Here is an 8,156-nt window from a genome sequence, read left to right as displayed (position 1 = left end):
GGTTTAGTGAAGTGCAGGGGTAGGCTTTTCTATGACTTGTGGACTTCAACTCCCAGAAATCCTGAGCCAATCATACTAGCTCAGGAATTCTGGGAGTTGTAGTCCACATGTCATAGAAAAGCCAACTTTGTCAACCACTGGTCTAGTGCAAGGGTAGACAAAATTGGCTCTTCTCTGACTTGTGGACTTCAAATCTGGCTAGTGTGGTTAAGCCAAGAGGCTTAGAAAACCAGAAGCCTCGTCCTTCCTTAGAGACTCTTGGATCCGAGGGGAGGGGAGGGGAAGTAGATTCTGCACTTGCTGAAAAGCTAAGGAAAGAAATAAAAAGCTTTGTGTGTGGTGTTGATATGAATATAAAAGAGATTAGTTAAGAAACGTAATTATGTAGGTCTTTGAGAGGTATGTAAAGTATGGGCATTGGCATTTGTATAAATTTAAAGTAGAGGAAAAATAATAAAAAACTTACGCAAAAAAAAGGTTTGTGTGGAGTGAGATTGAGCACCATCCATTATTGTAATCACTCTACTACACCAGTGTTTTTCCAACTTGGTGACTTGAAGATGGGTGGACAGATCTCAACTACCAGAAATTCCCCAGCCAGCATGCTGTGTCAGTTCACACATCTTAAAATTGCCAAGTTGAAGAAAACATTGTTCTGTACATTGTTCCCATCTTAAGCTATGCCCATGTAAGGTTGTGTTTGGGTGGGGCTCCAGTAATTAGAGCTGCTGATATAAATAGCAGCGTGCTGGCTTGGCCATTGTGGAAGATTATCTGATCATTGTTCTTCAGGACCGTGCCTTGCTGTTTCCGGACTTTGTTTGTTGGTTTTTCACGACTTTGAAACCAAAGCAGAGCAAGTGTGTGTGTCTCACTTCGTGGAAGAAGGAGGGCTGTGACGTTCCTTCACAGCTGCTAGCTAAGTACTTAAGGACCGATTAAGGGGATTGTACAGACTACCAGGTTGTTTTGGGACGAGTGCTCTTTGCAATACAAAAAGGGTGCTTTGTTTCTTTTGAATTTTTGTGATAAAGAACATTAGAAACATAGAAGTCTGAAAAAGACCTCATGGTCCATCTAGTCTGCCCTTATACTATTTTCTGTATTTTATCTTAGGATGGATATATGTTTATCCCAGGCATGTTTAAATTCAGTTACTGTGGATTTATCTACCACATCTGCTGGAAGTTTGTTCCAAGGATCTACTACTCTTTCAGTAAAATAATATTTTCTCATGTTGCTTTTGATCTTTCAACCAACTAACTTCAGATTGTGTCCCCTTGTTCTTGTGTTCACCTTCCTATTAAAAACACTTCCCTCCTGGACCTTATTTAACCCTTTAATATATTTAAATGTTTCGATCATGTCCCCCCTTTTCCTTCTGTCCTCCAGACTATACAGATTGAGTTCATTAAGTCTTTCCTGATACGTTTTATGCTTAAGACCTTCCACCATTCTTGTAGCCCGTCTTTGGACCCGTTCAATTTTGTCAATATCTTTTTGTAGGTGAGGTCTCCAGAACTGAACACAGTATTCCAAATGTGGTCTCACCAGCATTCTATATAGCGGGATCATAATCTCCCTCTTCCTGCTTGTTATACCTCTAGCTATGCAGCCAAGCATCCTACTTGCTTTCCCTACCGCCTGACTGCACTGTTCACCCATTTTGAGACTGTCAGAAATCACTACCCCTAAATCCTTTTCTTTTGAAGTATTTGCTAACACAGAACTGCCAATACAATACTCAGATTGAGGATTCCTTTTCCCCAAGTGCATTATTTTACATTTGGAAACATTAAACTGCAGTTTCCATTGCTTTGACCATTTATCTAGTAAAGCTAAATCATTTACCATATTACAGATGCCTCCAGGAATATCAACCCTATTGCACACTTTAGAGTCATCGGCAAATAGGCAAACCTTCCCTACCAAACCGTCCCCTATGTCACTCACAAACATTAAAAAGAATAGGACTCAGAACAGACCCTTGTGGCACACCGATTGTAACCTGACTCTGCTCAGAATACTCGCCATTAACAATAACTCTCTGATGTCTATGCTTCAGCCAGCTGCAAATCCATTGAACTATCCAGGGATTAAGTCCAATCTTCACTAATTTATCTATCAGCTCTTTATGTGGATATATAAAGAGGCAATATCCATGGCATCACCTTCATCCAACACCTTTGTGACATAGTCAAAGAAATCAATGAGATTAGTCTGACATAACTTGTTTTTGAACTTTCAAGTGTGTGTGTGTCTGGAATTTGTACCCTTGAATTTTACGGAGACTCATACCATAGAGCCCAGCAGAACACCTGAAGGAGGGAAACAGGCAGCTGCTGGCTCCAGATGGCCTCAGGTGGTGGGGTGGAGGAAGCTTTTTTCGCCCTCCCCAGGCATTGAATTATGGGTGTGGGCACGTGCATGGACAATAGTGCGGGCACACGCTCTTTCAGCACCCAAAGGAAAAAAGGTTTGCCATCACTGATCTATTGTGAAGCTTCAAGCCATCTGCACCTTAATCTGCAAAACTCTAAACAGCCACAGGATGGCAGCAGAATATTAGCACTTTAAATCTTTCTTTGCTAACATCTAGTGGTTGTTTATGTTTTTACAATCCAGATACTGCAACCCTAGCAATGCAGTTGGCCAGTCAATGCTATGACTATGCCTAGAAATCCTCCCCTGCTATGACCACTCTCAAGTTATTTCCACCAGCAGGATTTCAATTTCTTCCATTCTGAAATGGATGGCCAAAGGCTAAAATCACTGCCATTCCTTCCAGCTGACCTACACTAAGCACATTGTCTGTCCAGCACTTAAATGACGTGGCGTCACAGTTTTCTGTGCCTGAGCCTTGCTTTTCCAAGCCCATTGAAATACCAATTGAGATGGAAAGAATGCAATTTAAATAGGGATCAGTACTTAAAGCTAAACGGAAGAGGCAAATAAAAGGAATATTTTTTTATCGGATGCACTGAGAGAGGAGCAATTAATACATTCTGGAACTGTGTGTGCCCATGGTGGAGGCACAGTGTATTTGTGTGTGAGAGACAAACAGAGAAAGATAATAAATATGACTGACTGAACAAATGCATTATGTTAACCCCATGATTTGCTTGAATCGTGATTTGCTGAATAAGTCACAGTAGATGGCCAAACACAAGTATAAATTCTGAATCTAGATCAGTGTTTCCCAACCTTGGCAACTTGAAGATATCTGGACTTCAACTCCCAGAATTCCCAGCCAGCATTCGCTGGCTGGGGAATTCTGGGAGTTGAAGTCCAAATATCTTCAAGTTGCCAAGGTTGGGAAACACTGGTCTAGATGTTCCAGTGGATGAGATAGTTAAGTGTAACTCTATGGTTTTCTTTTCATTTTTTCCCCAGAAGAGAAGTGACAGCTGGAAAACTGAAGACCGATAATTCTTTTGCTCCGATATTGATGTTACAGTACTTTTTCTTTCTTTTTTAAGAGGCTTTTTCAAAAAGCCACACTGGATACTGGAAAAGGGTGTGTTCTTGTTTTGGTGGTGAATACCCTACGAGACTAGACTTTCAATCCTGGGCCTAGAAAGTTTAGAACTAAGACGCCTTAAACAAGATCTATGCTGCAACGTCCTGCCTGTTGGCCACTACTTCAGCTTCAACCACAACAACACAGGAGCACACAACAGATTTAAACTTAATATTAACCGCTCCAAACTTGACTGTAAAAAATATGACTTCAGTAACCGAGTTGTCAAAGCGTGGAACTCATTACCGGACTCCATAGTGTCATCCCCAAATCCCCAACACTTTACCCTTAGATTATCTACAGTTGACCTATCCAGATTCCTAAGAGGTCAGTAAGGGGGGAATACAAGTGCACTAGAGTGCCTTCTGTTCCCTGTCCTATTGCTCTCCTATATCTCCTATACCTTTCTTCTATTCCTATATCTCTTCTTCTATTCTTTCATTGATATGTTCTATTACTTTATCTTCTTTTCTATTCTTTCATAGATATATTTTACTATGAGTATCTCCTCTATAACCTTCATGTATATAGATATACAGTATACCCACTAAAACCCTCATTGTGTATTGGAGAAAATAAATAAATAAAAATAAATAAAATGGTAACATCACCGTTCAATCATTCAGCTGAAGATCTTTGCAACCATTCTAAACTATCAATAGCATAAATATCAATTACTTCAAAATCATGCTAACATTTCAGGCCAGCATAGTAAATGCATAAAAGTCCAGCAAAAGTACAAAATTAAACTAAACAAATATAGGGCTGGCACCAAAATGCCTGGCTGCTGACATCCAGGTGAATTAACCAAATTAACCAAAGTGGATTTCCATAGGCTGGGTGAGGACTGAGACAGTATAGAAATAGAGTGAGTTGTAAGATTCGATGATATAAAAGTCACTCTTAGTTAAAAAAATACTTTTAATAAGTTATTTGCCCATCAAGGAAGTCTTGATACATGAGAGCAAGTAATAAGGAATAGACATTCTGAAATAGACCACCCTATCCATTTCCCCACAGGCAAAGAGATAAAAGCCAGAAGATGGAAGGAGAATCATTTCAATGGGAATAAACATTGCAGGACCCTATATCAGAACACATTAGCAGCCATAAGCAAATGGAGCACCTCCCTTATGATACCAGGTTGCAACGCCTTGGCCTCTTCAGCCTTGAAAGAGGGCGTTTAAGGGGTGACTTGATCGAAGTGTATAAAATCATGCATGGGATAGAAAAGGTGGATAGAGAAAAATTATACAAAGGTAGAAAGTGACAAAATGTATGTTGCAATGCAGTTTGTTTTCTCTATCACACAATACTAGGACAAGGGGACCCTCCCTAAAGCTCATAGGTAAGAAAGTGAGGACAAATCAAGGGAAATATTTCTTCACCCAGAGGGTCCTTGCTTTATGGAATTCACTTCCAGAAGAGATTGTGACAGCTGTCAGCCTTAATAGCTTCAAGGCAGGATTAGACAGATTCATGGATGCCAAGTGTATCAGTGGTTATTGAAAGGGATGTCCATGTATCGCCTCTATGTTGGTTGAGGCAGGCAGGATTCCCTTGAGTACCATTTGTTGGGGGTCAAGGGAAAAGGAGGGTCTTGCCTTCTCTTTCTGCTCAAGATCCCCAAGGACAATTGGTGGGCCACTGTGTCAGAATGCTGGACTCGATGGGCTTTGGCCTGATTCAGTATGGCTCTTCTTATGTTCCTATGTTCCTAACCAAAGCCATATTTAAGGTGTTCAGTTGAATAAGCTAGACTAGAAGGAATTGTCAAGCAGAAAAGATATCCAAAGCACGGCACTTGCTGGAAAGAAAAGTGATGTGAATTACAGGCTATATGCAAATTAAACACAAGTCTCTTTGTTTTTAAAATAAGTCTGCTGTGTTTCTAGAGATAGAAGCAAACACATAAATATGCTTGTTTACATATAAATTTTGTCTTAAAAACACACTGGTCACAAATTGGTTTATTGGTTTAAATTGGGATTTGGGTAAAAAAAATTCTTGCAACACAGTAAATAGTTTCCCATTTGCAAAATGGACTGGCCTTTGATTTTGTACAGTTAAGGCATAGAAATCTTTAGAGATCCCCTTCAAAATGGCTCTGAAATTGAGGCAGAAAGCAGAATATTTATTTCAGGTCAATTTATTTCTAGACCCCCCTTATAGCCAGTGAGGGTATAGGTTTATAGTAAACTACTAAAATCTTAAAGATTATCCTATTTGAGCTGCCTAGAGTTCGCATTTAAGGATAAATAATGAAAAACTCTGTTTCCAATCCTGCGAATATCTTGCATAATATTTTGCATTATCAACAGTCATCATTACAATTCTTTTTCAAAATATTACTTTTATTGCAGCCTTTTAAAAAGAAGATTAAAAACTAATACAAACTAATATAAAGTTAAGAGAGAAAAAGGGAAAGGAAACAAAGCAAAAAAAATAAGCAAGAAGTGGAAGAAAAAAGTTTTTTTAAAAAACAGAAAATAAAAAAAATACACACTGCTCAAAAAAATAAAGGGAACACTTAAACAACAGAATATAACTCCAAGTTAATCAAACTTCTGTAAAATCAAACTATCCACTTAGGAAGCAACACTGATTGACAATCAATTTCACATGCTGTTGTGCAAATGGAATAGTTGTGCAAATGAAATATTCAGTGAGAATATTTCATTCATTCAAATCTAGGATGTGTTATGAGTGTTCCCTTTATTTTTTTGAGCAGTATACAAAGAAATACCATATTTTTGGAGTATAAGACACACCAGAGTATTAGATTTTGGGGAGGAAAATAGGGAAAAGTATCTACTGACCAGGTATTCATCTGGCTAGCGTCCTTAGTGTGGTCAGCTTCAGCACATTATTTTATGCCCTTGTTGGGGCTTTAAATAAACTTTATTGGGAGAGAGTAACAATGAAAGAGCTTGCAAGCCAGTAAGACTTAGGGCTTGGAAAACATTCTTCACAGAGAGAAACAATGAAAGAGCCTGCAAGTTAAGAGCTGGGAAGATTGTTGGCAGCTAGTTAGGGTTGCACTCTGAGTAAAAAACGCACCCAAATTATCAGCCTCTTTTTGGGAGGAAAAAGGTGTGTCTTATACTCTGAAAATTACAGTAGTTTCTGATATTTTTCATAGCAGTAGAGGCACAGTGGCTCAATAGCTAAATGATGCTCAAGATGGTTTCTCCCCCAGCAGTTTGGGTCCTAGCACTGTGTCATGATGAGCTCCTATCAGCTTCTGCCCACCTAACAGTTCAAAAGCATGCTCTATGTGAGTAGAGAAATAGGTACCACTTTAGTTGAGAGACAAGCTAGCATTCTGTGCAGGCAGTCCCATTCCTCTGAATCTTCCTGGGTATGGCTCTTATTTGTAAGGTTACTCCAGGGAGGGAGGGAAGAAGAGCCACTTGTCTTTCTCGTGTCAAACCAGCTTGCGTTGTGGGGCACCATTGGAAGCGTGCAAATTTCTCCCGGACAGAGCTGGTAAACAGACAGCTAAACTACCATTGTGCAGTCGCACAACTGTAGTCTCCTGGCCAATGTAACAACGCCATACACTAATAATAAACAAGCAAGGAATCTTCCAAGGCAATTCATTGTCACCTCTGATATTTGTATTTTTGATGGCATCACTAACAGTATTTTAATCATAACAAACTGTCACCATGAATTGGCTAAAACGGGTTGAAAAATTTCCATTTGCTCTACATAGATGGTTTAAAACTGTTTAGAAAAACAAAGGCTGAATTGAGCTCTTGAAAGAAACTGAAGGCTTTATTTTGGCTGCCCAGGAACAAGACCCATTCCATGAAAGCAAAAATTTAACATGTCAGCAACAACAGCAAATGCCGCTTATGCAATGAGAAAGATGAAACAGTAAATAACCTTATTACTAATAGCAAAAATCTCACAGACTGATTATCTACAGCATCATGATTACGTTATCAAAACCATACATAGGAAGCTTTGCCAAAAGTTGGGTTCAAATGCAGCAAAAATTACTGGGAGCATCAAATTAACCAAGTTCTTAAAAATGAAGAGGCCAAGATCTTGTGGGACTTTGGGATCCAAAGAGATCGACATCTAGCCCACAACATGCCTGACCTCACTATTGTGGAAAAGAAAAAAAGTCTGGTTCATTAATATTGCAATACCAGATGATGCATAGATCGAAAGAGCCAGAAAAAATATCAAAATACCACATTCTGCAAATTAAAGTTGCGCGATTATGGAGAAAGAAACCAATGGTTAGACCAGTAATAATAGAAGCCTAGATACATGGAAATTTTGAACTTATTAGTCCTGAGTATTCTGACTTTGCAAAAAACCACCTTCCTCGGAACTGTCTATATACTCAGTGCTATCTTAATTGCTCTTAAGTCCTTAGTTACCGCACGAATCCCAGCGACCGATAAGGTCCCACAGAGTTGGTCTTTTCCAGGTCCCATCGACTAACCAATGTCGTCTGGTGGGCCCCAGGGAAAGAGCCTTCTCTGTGGCGTCCCCGGCCCTCTGGAATCAACTCCCTCCGGAGATTAGAACTGCTCCCACCCTCCTTGTCTTTCGTAAACTACTCAAGACCCACCTATACCACCAGGCATGGGGGATTTGAGACATCTTTCCCCCAAGC

The sequence above is a fragment of the Erythrolamprus reginae genome, chromosome 2, assembly GCF_031021105.1.
Source record: "Erythrolamprus reginae isolate rEryReg1 chromosome 2, rEryReg1.hap1, whole genome shotgun sequence".
NCBI lineage: Eukaryota > Metazoa > Chordata > Lepidosauria > Squamata > Dipsadidae > Erythrolamprus > Erythrolamprus reginae.
This window is presented reverse-complemented; position numbering follows the sequence as displayed.